The following is a 13,147-nucleotide window of genomic DNA, read 5'->3' as shown; positions in this document are numbered from 1 at the left end:
CCCCACTGGACCCACCTGGGAAAACACTTTGCAGTCCAGAGGGGAGCAAATGACAGGAAAATATCTTCTAACAGAGCAAAAAGGCAAGCAGCTTTAACCCAAGACCACCGGTAAGTTGATAAAGCGTCCTCCCTTCCCCCCTTTACATCTATGCCCCTGTTCAGCATGAAGAAGCCAGAGAGTAGGCATCCAATTCCCAAATCAATTAGACAGTTGGTTTTAAAAATAAAAAATTAAAAAAAAAAAAGCGGGCAGGCGGGGTGTGGAATCTGTGTATAAGTGGGTTGGCAGTTCGCACTTGTCTTGTTTAAGGATCAAATGCACTTCATAGGTTTGCTTTTAATTACAGCATTCGGTTTTAATTGATTGTTAAATATGTTTTTATCTCTTAACATAGAAACCAAGACACTGTTGTTAGGTGATACTGAGTCCATGCCAACTTACTGTGACATTCTGTGCTAAAGAACAAAACACGGCCTAATCTTGCACCATTGCAATTCTTCTACGTTTAAGGCTGCTGTTGTGGCCACTGCATCAATCTATCTCATGGAAGAGATTCTTTTGTGATGACCATCTCCTTTACAAAGCATGATGCTATTCTCCAGAGAATGGTCCCTTCTGACGGCATATGAGATGAAATCTGGTCATCTTTGCTTCAAAGAAGTATTCTAGCTATACTTTCTCCAATACAGATTTGTCATTCTTCTAGTTGCCCAAAATCTTTACCACTGGCCTATGTCATGGCAACATTATGATAGCTGGAGAAGACACTTAAGTTATCAACAATTTTATCTTGCTTAGATCCATAAACAACATCTTTACTACTCAGTTAAGAAATCAAACGATGAGTTACATTAAGAAAATATGCTACCAGGTACCTCTATAAAATACAAAAGAGCAATTATGTCAATTTAAAGATGAAGGTAAGTCTAACTGAGGCCATGGTCTTTGCAATTATTTGCTATGCATCTGAAACCTGCACAACGACTAAGGATGACACATGAAGAATCGATGCCTTTGAATTGTTATGATGGAGAATAGTACCTAGTATCCTATAGAATGTTAAAAGAACAGATATGTGTTAGCTTTATCTTACATACTTTGACCATGTTGTTAGGAGGAGCTGTACTTTGGAAAGAGACATTATGCTTGGAAAGGTCAGTATAAGAGAGCAAGACTCTCAACAAGATGGACTGACACAATGACAGTAGCAGTGGGCTTAAGTGTGTCGGAGATGGTGAGCATGAGACAAGATAGGGCAGAGTATAGATCTGTTCATAGGGTCGCTATGAGTTGCGGACGACTTGACAGCACATAACAAATCATCAGGATTTATAAGGAAGATAATGTAATAGAAGGATAGAAGATAGTGAATTAGGAAATAATTAGGAGTCAAAATTGGAAAGATTTGGTGAATGGTTGGATATAGGAATTAGGGTGAAAGTATTATAAACCAATCCCAGGATTCTAGCTTGATGGCCAGAGAATGATGGTGCCACCTACTGGTGTACAGATCTAGAGAGATGGTTAGTTCCATTTTGAAACAACGGTCTAGGGAAGAGATACATGCAAATTTAAAATTTAGAAGCATTAGGGGGAAAAAATTTGGAAGCATTAGAGAGTAAGATAAACATGAGATAAGATCCTTAAGAAAGACTTTTTAAGAATAAAAGAAAAAAGGAGGAGCTCAAAATGAAGAAATGACAAGGAATAGTCAGAGAGATAATGAGAAAGATGAATGTGGAGATTTTTTTAGGCAGAAAAATAAAATACTAAATGCAGAAAAAATGTGGTAAGAAAGAAACTAAAAAATACCACTGGATTTGGCAATTAGGAAGTTCCTGATTGGCCTTAGCAAGAGGCCTTAGCAAGAGTAGTTTTACTGCAGTGACAGAGCAAAACTTGACAGTGAAGGCAGGGGGTAAATGGGTAGCAGAAAACACACTATTACTCTATCTTTAGGGAAGGTTAGATGAAATGGAGAGAGGTCACAGCAAGCTAGCTGTTTATGAGTTATGGAGCCAAAAGAGAGTCTGAGAATAAGAAAACATGTTGCAAAGAGCTAGAGTATTTATATGTATGACAACAGCTCAGAATAAGAGATATGTCATTGTAAAGGGGGGGACAGAGGTAGTTAATCATGCAACAATGAATGAATATTTTTAAAAAAGTTAAATGGGGGAAAGTGAGGAGTAATATGTGTAACAAGAATGAATGAAAATCTAACTTCTCTGTAAATATTTGTTAAAATTACAATTAAAATTTTATTTTTTTAAAAAAGAGCCTAGAATAGCAATCCTAGAGAGAGGATAATTACATGAATAAGTTGAAATCTTAAGATAGTGTATTACAGAAGAAAGAACACTGTCTCTGGAACAAGATCTATCTTTTCCTGTGACTTTACCATTTATTGTTGTTGTTGCCATTCATAGCAACCCTACGTACAATAGCCTTAAACCTTTCTCTGTCTTGGGCCAATCTCACCGTCTCTGATACACCCATCCCGATTACCCTAGTCACTGAATCAATCCACCTCATAGAAGATCTTCCCCTCCTGTGCTATCCCTCCACCCTCCCAAGCATGATGTCCCTCTCCAAGGACCTGTCCCTCCTTGCAACATGCCCAAAGTATGTCAGATGAAGCCTCAGAATTCTTATCTCTAAGAAGCAGCCTGGTTTAACCCTCGCTAGGATGAACCTGTTCGTTTTTTTAGCAGTCCATGGTACATTCAATACTCTTCTCCAGCACCACAGCTCAAAGGCATCATTTCTTCTTCTATCCTCCCTAGTCATTATCCAACTCTGTGATGCATAACAACTGACTGCAAAGACCATGGCCTGTATCAGACGCACCTTAGTCTCCAGTGACACCATTGCTCTTCAGTACTTTGGAGAGGTCCCTAACAGCAGACTTTCCCATTGCAATATGTCTTTTAATTTCCTGGCTGCTGGTGCCAAGAGTGTTGACTGTGGAGCCAAGCAAAATAAAGCTGTGAACAATCTCAATCTCTTCATTATCCATCCTGATGCTGCCAATTAATTGGTCCAGTGGTGAGAATCTTTGTCTTCTTGATATTGAGCCTCAATCCTCAGTTCTTGACCCTCTGCAGCAAGAGCTTTGGGTCCTCCTCAGTTTTCAGCAAGCAGGGTTGTGTTATCTGCATAATGCAGATTGGATCTTCCACCAATCCTGATGCCACACTTCTCCTCATAGAGCCCAGCCTCCTGGATAATCTGTCTGCATACAGGTTGAATAGGTATGAAGATAGGACACATCCCTGGTGTACACTTTCTAATTTTGAACCATGCAGTGTTTCCTTGCTCTGTTCTGACGCTGCCTCCTGGTCCAAGTATAGGTTTCGCATTAGCATGATCAAGTTTTCTAGGATTCACATTCTTCTCAAAGTCAGCCACAATTTGTTATGATCCACACAGTCAAATGCCTTTGCATACCATTTATTAGCCATGAAAAAGTTACTTAACCTTTTTTGAGCATTAGCGACCTCATCCTTAATGAAGGGATGCCACTATCTGTGTTACTATTAAGAGAATTAAATAAGATACTGAATAAGGAACTGGTTAACCTGATCACGCTGAAAGAGATCACAGTAGAGGACCCTGGAAAGAGTGGGAGGAAAATGGGGAACAAAACTAAAAGAAAAGCGAAAAACCCCATAAAAATGGCCAGGCTTGTGGATCTAAATACAAATTGGAACTCCTGAGGGGATGGTCCTTCAAAACTGGAACCAATTTTACCCGTGGTTCAACTTTCATCCAAGCAACAGATTGGTTTATATAGTGAACAATAAAAAAGGATGGTGTGCATTTCTTATAATTATCAATTATAAAACATCAAAAGGGCTACTTTTGACCAGAGATAAAGCTCAGAAGGCAGGAAGAGACAGAATGGAAGAAATAGAAGAATGAATGGAAGCAAAAGTCACACAGAAGAAGTAGAAGTAGTGCCTTTGCAATGTGGGAAATGTAATTAATGCCATAAATTAAAACGTGCCTCGATTATTAAATGATAAACCAATTTGCTTGGACACTTTGACTGAAAGCTAAAAAAAAAAAGAAGTAATTAACATGGTATCTGCTTGGTCCTGTGAAGGTTGTCAAGTATTGGCCCTCTTTTTCCCCCTCAGTGGTCACTGGTTATGTTGAGCAGTGCCAGTTCAACTATGCAATGAGGATGTATAATAAGTTGCTCATGGTTAAGTTATGCAGTCATGTAATATGGAAGAAAGTTAAAGAGAAATGGATTTGAGAGAACTGACCATGTCCCAAAACCTAAAAGGAGGAAATAAACAAAAGTTCCAAGAGGAAAATGAAGACAGGAGAGAAAGAACTCACATGTCTTATGCACAGTGCTATATACATTGCTAAAAATTATTTGATTTACATGTTCCTCAAAGGACTGTAAAGGTCAAGATTTACAACAAAGATGAAGTTTCATGAGGCAATAATGGAAAAGATAAAAGGATAAACAAAGCAGCTGTATGTAGGAAAGGTCCTGGTGGAATTGATACTCGAAGGTGCTGATCATTTCAGCAAAGATCTAGGAAACAAAATACTGGAAAAATGTGTTTCCAAAACACAAAGGAATCAAAGTATTCTTGGACCTAATTATTCATGAATGTGAAACACAAGGAATTTGTGGACTGAAAATATTCCCTAATTGCACAATACCTAAATATCTCCATCTCATTTTAACTATTGTTGTTGTTGTTGCTAAGTGCCATCAAAGTTGACTATGACTCATGGAGACCCTATGAACAACAGCTCAGAATCTTGCCCTATCCTGAGTCAACCTCACTGACTCTGACAAGCCTGACCCCACTGCCATGGTCATTGTGTCAAATCCATCTAATTTTAACTATACTGTTGTTGAGAGGTATTGTCAAGTCAAGTATGATTCATAGTGACCCTATGAACAACAGATCAGAAGCCTGTCCTATTGTCATTGTCTCTGACACCCTCAAGACCACTGCTCTAGTCACTTTGTCATTCCATCTGGCTGAGGGGTCTTCCTCTCTTTCCTCTCTTTGGCCAACCTCTGTCTGCCTTTCCAAGCATCATATCCCTCTTCAAGGAACAGCCTCTCCTAGCAACATGCCCCAAATATGTAAGACAAAGATTCCTCATCTTTGATTCCAAGGTGTACTCTGGCTGTACTTTCTCCAGAATATATTTGTGCTTTTGGCAGTCCATTCAGTACTTTTCTCCAACACCAATGTCAGCAAACAAAGTTGTGACATCTACATAATATAGATTATTGACGAGTCTTCCTTCACTCTTGATGCTACATTATTCTTCATAGAGTTCAGCTTCTTGGATAATTTGCCCAGATACAGATTGAATATAGGTATGGAGAGAGGACACAACCTTGCTATACTCTTCTTAATTTTAAACCATGTAGTGTTCCCTTGCTATATTGGCACAACAGCCTCTTGGTCTAGATATTGGTTCCACAGGAGCACAATTAAGTGCTCTGGAATTCACATTCTTCTCAATGTTAGCCATAACTTATGATCCACACAGTCAAATGTCTATACATAGTCAATATAGCATAAATAGACATTTTCTGCTGTTCTTTACTCTCAGCTAGGATCCATCTGACCAGCAATGATATCCCTGGTGCCATAGTCTCTTCTAAAGCATGCTTGAACTTCTGGCAGTAACCTATCTATGTACTGTGCTAGCCATTTTTAAATGATCTTTAATAGTATTTTGCTTGTATGTGATATTTTATTTTTATATTATGTTATATTGTATGTGATATTGATTAATGATATTGTTCAATAGTTTCTACATTCGGTTGGATCATTTTAACTATAATGATTTCCAAATAAAGATATTTTTCTGTTTTCCTACATTTACAAAGAATTATTCTTGCCAAACACACATTTCATTCTAATCATGAATCTAAACAGAATAGTTTCCTAATACAGATTGACTCCATAGAAGAAGGTATGCTTTTCTTAACCAAAATTAAGGGATTTTGTTTAAGCAATAGTGGGAACATAAAGACAGATCAAATTTACTATAGAAAACAAAATGTGACAAATGGTAATAGTAACATAATAGACAAGAACAGTGCATAAAGCTGGGTTACCTATGCACTGTATAACTCTAGAGACAATATTAATCTAAACTACAATGTGAGAGGTGCCATGTAGAGTCATGTGACCCAAAAGTCCTGATAGTAGCTATCTATTTAGAACAGAGATGGTAGTGATCTAGTTATCACTAATATCACAAACAAGCAAAATCCTGCTAAAGATAATCCAAAATTGACTGGAGCAGCACATTAACAGAGAACTTCCAGAAATCCAAGCTGGGTTTAGAAGAGGTCGTGTCATTAGAGACATTAGTGCCAATGTCAGAGGAATCTGGTTGAAAGGAGAGTACCAGAGGAATGTCTATCTGTGCTTCACTGACTATGCAAAGTCATTTGACTGTGTAGTTCATAAAAAATTGTGGCTAACTTTAGGAAGAATGGAAATCCCAGAACACTTGCTTGTGCTCATGCAAAATCTATACTTGGACGAGGAGGTAGTCTTCAGAACAGAGCAAGGAAACACTGCATGGTTCAAAATTAGGAGAGAAGTGTGTCAGGGACGCATTCTATCTCCATACCTTTTCAATCTATATGCAGAATAGATAATTTGGACGGCTAGACTTTAGTGGCATCAGGATTGGAGGATGGCTACGTTATTAAAAAAAAAAATAAAACAACAACAACAAAAAAACATGCCTATGTTATGCAGATGATACAACCTTGCTTGCTGAAATTGAGGAGGACCTGAAGCATTTGCTGCAGCATGTCAAGGACTGTAGTGTCCAATATGGATTGAAGCTTAACATCAAGAAGACAAAGATTCTCACCACTGGACCAACTGGCAGCACCAAGACAGATGGAGAAGAGACTGAGGTTGTTAACAGTTTCAAGTTGCTCGGCTCCACAATCAACAGCCTTTGCACTAGCAGTCAGAAAATCAAAAGAGTAATTCTATTGGGGAAGTTGGCTGTCAGGGACCTCTCCAAAGTGCTAAAGAGGAATGGCATCAGTCTAGAGACTAAGGTACACCTGATCCAGGTCATAGTCTTCATAGTTACTTGATATGGATCTTGGACAATAACTAAGGATGACAGAAGAATTGATGTCTTTGAGCTGTGGTACTGGAGAAGAGTATTGAACATACTATGGACCACCAGGAGAAGAAATAGATCTGTCTTGGAGAGGGAGAAACCAAATTTCTCCATGGAGGCAAAGATTTTGAAGCTCTGTCTCACATACTTTGGGCATGTGGCCAGGAGGGAGCAGTCCTTGGAGAAGGACATCATGCTTGGGAAGGTGGAGGGACAGCACAGAAGTGGAAGACCTTGGGTGAGATGGATTGACATAGTAACTGGGGAAATGGGATTAGGTGTGTCAGAGTTACTGAGATTGGCTCAGGATAGGGAAGGGTTCAGAACTATGGTACATAGGGTTGCTGTGAGTTGCAAGCCACTCAACAGCACATAACAACAACAATAACAACAGTGATCTAGAAAGCTCTATGAGGGCAGAGTTTTCTCAGTTTTGTTCACTATTGAATGTATCCCTGGTATTTCCCCGACTCTGTCCCTATAATTCTGACCTCCATTCATTCTTCTGTAATTTTTTATGTTTTCCCTATTTTTCAGCAAATATTCATTAATCATCTTAAGCTCTAAGCCCATCGGGGGGGGGGGGGGTGTGAGTAGATGGATGGATGGATGATAAACAATGAGAAAATGAAATATGATAGTAGACACAAGAGATTATGTGTATGGGAAACCAGAAATCCTTATAATTCAATTTTAGTAAGATTTAAGAGATTGAGAAATACATTAACCTTGGGATGGAGTTCCTACTTGTTATAAAGGGAGAAGGGAAAACAGAATCAGTTTGGAGTATCTTTCTCAGGTTTTACTATTCTCTGGCATGGACTTATTCAAGTCAAAGTTAAAGCTGTAAAATTATGGAGAGAGGATATTGGAAAGATCATGTTTGCACAGATGGAGATTTCCTCTGCAGCTAATAACCCAAAGTTCATTGCTATTGAGTTGGAGCTAACTCACAGCTGACATTTCATTGGGTTTCCAAAACTGTAAATGGAATAGGAGGAAACCGCCCAACTTTCTCCTGAAAAGTAATCCTACAGACTACTCCGGTAGAGCACCCTATAAAAAGTTAAATGGGAGCTCTGGTGGCCTACTGGCAGGAAGCTGCTCTGTAATCCCAAAGATATGTGGCTTGAATACACCAGATACTCCACTGGTGAAGGACGGGCAATCTCCTCCTGGGCCAGTTGGATCTGACTCAGTGGTACACAACAAGAAAAAAAAATAAATAAAAAGATCTATGCAATCATCAAATTTAAAAAAAAAAGCAAGAATGGTCAACAAACACATAAAGAATATTCAAAATCATTAGCTATTAGAAAGATGCAAATCAAAACAATAAGATATCATCTCACCCAGCAGTAACAGCAAAGTTCAGTAAGACAGTAAACAACAAATGCTGGCAAGACTGTGAAGAAACTAGAATTGTATTGGGGAAATGTGGAAAGCAATTTGGTGTTTTCTTAGAAATCTGGAAATAGAAATACCATTTAACCTAGCAACTTCACTGCTAGGTACATAAACTAAAAAAAGTAAATGTTTTACCATGGACAAAGATATGTATATCTATGATCATTGCCACATTATTTACAATAGCAAAGAAATTAAAATAACCAAAATGTTCAACAACAGACCAATGGATAAAGAAACTATAGTACATTTATTTACATAGTGGAGTATCATACAACACTGAAAAACAAAAAAATAATTAGAGAAACATAGCATAGCAAAGATGAATGCAGAGGATATTTTGCAGAATGAAATTTCAGCTACAAAAGGAGAAACATTGTCTAAAAAATCTTAACTTATAAAAAGCTAAGGAAAGGTTAATAGTTAGTCTTGAGTGGTTACTTGAGATAGTAATGGAGGGAAAGGAGAGGAGAAATTAGTTCATAGATTATAGATACATACCAAGATGGATAAAGGGAAAGGCAATATACAAAAGAGGATAATCAGTCCAGTTTCACTAAAGAAAGGAAAAACAGAGAATTACAGAAGGATGAACGGAGGTCAGAATTATAGGGAGAGAGTGGGACAGTGCAATTACATTGTGAATATTGATTGAAACTAATGTTATAGAACAAAATGTGTGTGACTGGTTGAATGAAAATGTAATTCTTTCACTCAAATCACAATCTAAAAGAAAAGATGATATCGATTACTTTGGCATTCTGACTTCCCTTGGACCTGAGAGAATCAATATCTAGGTACAATACCACCACATTCTAGGTCACAGGAATGTCTAGTTTACAAAAATAATCCAACAAAATTTTGTTATATTTTTCCCTAAGGAAAAAAAAATAATAACACATCAACTGATGTCCACTGAGTCTATGTTAGGGAGCTCCTCTGGTGGTGCAGTCACGTTGAGTGAGTTGAGTTGCTAACCGAGAGGCCATGACTTTCTGGCAGTTCAAATCCATCAAAAGCTCTGAAGGAGAAAGATGGCAAAGCTCTGAGATTTACAAGCCTTAGAAACTTGCTGGAGGGTTGGCGATGAGTCAGTTCTAACTCAAAGACAATGAATTTTTCACTTGAGATTAGATACTCTTCTTTTTCAAAGAAATATGCATGTAGAGAAAATATATAACTTATATATTCTTCCCATAAACTTAACTTTCAATCTTCTATTTATTATCTTTAAACTAGAGTTAAAGTTGTTTCTTCTATCTTTTGGTATCACCTTTACATGACCCATAAACATACAGAAATTCTGGTACATAAGGTATGGCTGATTGTATAGTATTTCTTTACATGCTTCAAATTTTTTTTTCACATACAAAAATTAATTTCAATAGAAGCAATGCCCGTCTGTCTTATGGCATAGCACACACAGTTCACCTTGACAAGGAAATCTAACTTGTTCTAAATTCAAAGCAATGCTAAAGAACTTACTGAATCATATTTTCTTTCCCCTATTTACATTCTGGGTTTGTTTGGTTTTTTTGTGCCAGGGTTTTTTAGAACATTCCACCTGTAATTTCCATTAAAAGAGCCAAACCAAAACAAAAACATATAGGTCATTAGCACACACACAAAAATTCTACCATTGCTTTCTTTGTGAGGAATCACTCCTACTCATAGCCACTTGATGTTTATCAGGATTGACTAGTTGAGTGAAGTGAAAAATAAAGAGCGGGAAGTTCCCTGTAACCAAAACAAAAATGTTACAGATACTTAAATGAGCCTTAGCAATACTTTCCCCCCACTCTGTACAGTGTATGTTTAGGAATTCAGAAGTTACACAATATTCCAAATGAAAACAACTGGCCTATACTCTCCTCAGATGTGGTAATGTGAACACCTCCTAAGGTGCTAAAGTGTTAAGTTTTCCAAGGAGTAATAAAAAGAGAGAGTTCAAAATCCAAAAGAAACCAAAATAGCCAATGAAAAGTTTCTCTTACAGCTTATCTCCTGAGTTCCTCTTCTCAGAAGCAATCATTATTACCCATTTCTTACATGTCTTCTACAGTGTCTTAATACAACTAGCAGGTTTTTTAAAAATACAATTGGTGACCTATGATATACTATTTCTAGGTATACTCTGGTGGCCTAGTGACAAGAAGCTGTGCTGCTGTCTCAAAGGCACACGATTCGAATCTACCAGATGCTCCGCAAGAGAAGGATGGGCTATTTACTGCTCCTGAAAACCCACTGGAAGGTCAGCTAATGGGTCAGTTCTGACTCTACAGCAAACAACAAAGAACAAGTAGATTCTTAAGCACTTTTTCCACTAAGCGACAGATGGGGAAAAAATTGCTTTCAAGTTTCTGTTGATTGACCTACAGTAACTGCTTCAAACGCTAGTAAGTACTCTGGAGGAAGAAATTGGAGAGGGAAGAGAAAACAGTAAGTGTCGCCTAACTTTTTCCCCCAGTCAGATTGGTGGCAATCTTAAATATTGTGGGATTACAATGGGGCCATGGGAAAAATAAGATTAATGAAAAAGCCATTATAAAAGAGTTGGTTAACCAAAAAAGAGACTCTTAAAGGTCTTTTGACATTGTTGGTTATCTTGAATCAACTCCAAAATAAAATTTCTGCCTTTAATTCTTAAAACAAAAACAAACAGCAAACCACCTTTTATGGAAAGAAGTTTCATTGCCAACCCAAAGGCACACGATTCAAATCCTCCAGCTGCTCCATAGGAAAATGATGAGAAATCTGCTACTGTGCAATTTGCAGACTCTGAAAAGCCATTGGGGGAATAGCTGTGAGTCAGTCCATTACAACTGAACAGCACATAACAAAAGATTACACTAAGAAGAGATTCCCCTTCTTTCTCCCACAGGGAGAAAAGAGTGCCTTTATTTGTTTCTCCCACAGGGAGAAAATGTGCCTTTGTTTCGGTTGGCAGCACAACTTCTTATCACCAAGCCACCCAAGCTTTTCAAGATTTAAGGCTATTTTATGTCTGTCTTTCCCAACCATGATTTCTGCATATAAGGAACTCTGGTGGTACCATGGGTTGAGATAGGCCACTACGATCATTGAGACAGCCTGTTCCTGTAAAGATTTATGGTCTCAGAAACCTTATATGGCAATTCTGCTCTGTTCTGTAGGGTCACTGTGAGTTGGAATCTACATGACAACTGTGAGTTTGGTTTCAGTTTAAGGAGATGGTATCTTTAATGAGTAAGGATTAGTTCAAATGCTCTGCTTATTTTTCTCACTCACTGGATTTAAAAAAAGAAATCATGAACTTTCAATTTTACTCAGGATGTTTCCATTTCATTTTCTTCCACCCTCACTCTCTTCCCATTGCCCCATCTCATGTTTGTTTCAGAAATCACGTGTTACTCACCTGCTTTCTTTTTAAAGAGAAATAGTTGGAAAGCAGGCTATAATGTACATGAGAGGATCCTAGGTAAGATTCTTTGCAGATATTTGTTTTTAAGCAGTTTATGTATATATGCCACATGGCTTTGCTATAAATACTGATAGGACTAGGGAAAGTAGTGTCACACATGTTCCAAATATTTCTTTCATAAGAAATCTTCAGTACCAGAGTAGATCAGCGTATCTTTGCCTGGAGAAAAGTAGCTTATTCAGGAATATGAAAGTTTGAGTTTTCTGTGAATATTTGGAATTTTACTTGGGAATTTACTCAGCTTTTTTTTTTTGAGTCCTTAGTATAGGCTAGGAATCTCTGGTGGCATAGTCTGTGAACAGTTGCACTGCTAAACCACACACAGCACCTCTCTGGCCGGTCAAATCCACCAGTGACTCTAAAGGAAAAAAATGACCAATCTCCTCCCATAAGATTTACAGCCTTCAAAAACCTGCTGTAGGGTCGGTTATGAGTTGATTCCTACAGCAACAGTGAGTGAGTCTGCAATATGCTAGGTGCTGTGCTGAATAGGCACCCTGCATTATATAGGAAATATTTGATACCTGTCATCAGAAACCCCTTCCCAAGCATGATAAAGTGTTGTATTTCCATTATACAGGAGTGTATAAGATACAGTAAGAACACAGAATAGAAGTGGAGGGCTCCAATAGATACAAGCACATAATCTCAGCATGCTTTCCTACAGTGTCAGCTGGCCTCAGATGCCTTCAAAGTATGGCATTTGAACACAGAGCTGTTGGTGGATTTGAACTACAAGAAAGTCATGACCTCTCGATTAGCAACTCAACTCACTCAAGGTGACTGCACCACCGGAGCTCCCTAACATAGACTCAGTGGACATCAGTTGATGTGTTAATTTTTTCTTAGTGGAAAATATAACAAAATTTTATTGGATTATTTTTGTAAACTAGGCATTCCTGTGGCCTAGAATGTGGTGTTGTTGTACCTAGATATTGATTCTCTCAGGTCCAAGGGAAGTCAGAATGCCAAAGTAATCGTTATCATCTTTTCTTTTAGATTGTGATTTGAGTGAAAGAATTACATTTTCATTCAACCAGTCACACACATTTTGTTCTATAACATTAGTTTCAATCAATATTCACAATGTAATTGCACTGTCCCACTCTCTCCCTATAATTCTGACCT

The 13,147-nt window shown here is 37.9% G+C and overlaps 1 protein-coding gene across 2 annotated transcripts in view; it reads right to left on the bottom strand.

The window, feature by feature from the left end:
• The window catches only part of KIAA0391 (KIAA0391 ortholog), a 210,927-nt gene that overhangs the window by 50,461 nt on the left and 147,319 nt on the right, over window positions 1-13,147 (bottom strand). The window lies entirely within an intron of this gene.

Source organism: Elephantulus edwardii, unplaced genomic scaffold (assembly GCF_000299155.1).
Source record: "Elephantulus edwardii isolate Elephantulus edwardi_28Jun2011 unplaced genomic scaffold, EleEdw1.0 scaffold00100, whole genome shotgun sequence".
Taxonomy (NCBI): domain Eukaryota; kingdom Metazoa; phylum Chordata; class Mammalia; order Macroscelidea; family Macroscelididae; genus Elephantulus; species Elephantulus edwardii.
Note: the sequence above shows the minus strand (reverse complement) of the source record. Positions and strands in the feature narration are given on the sequence as shown.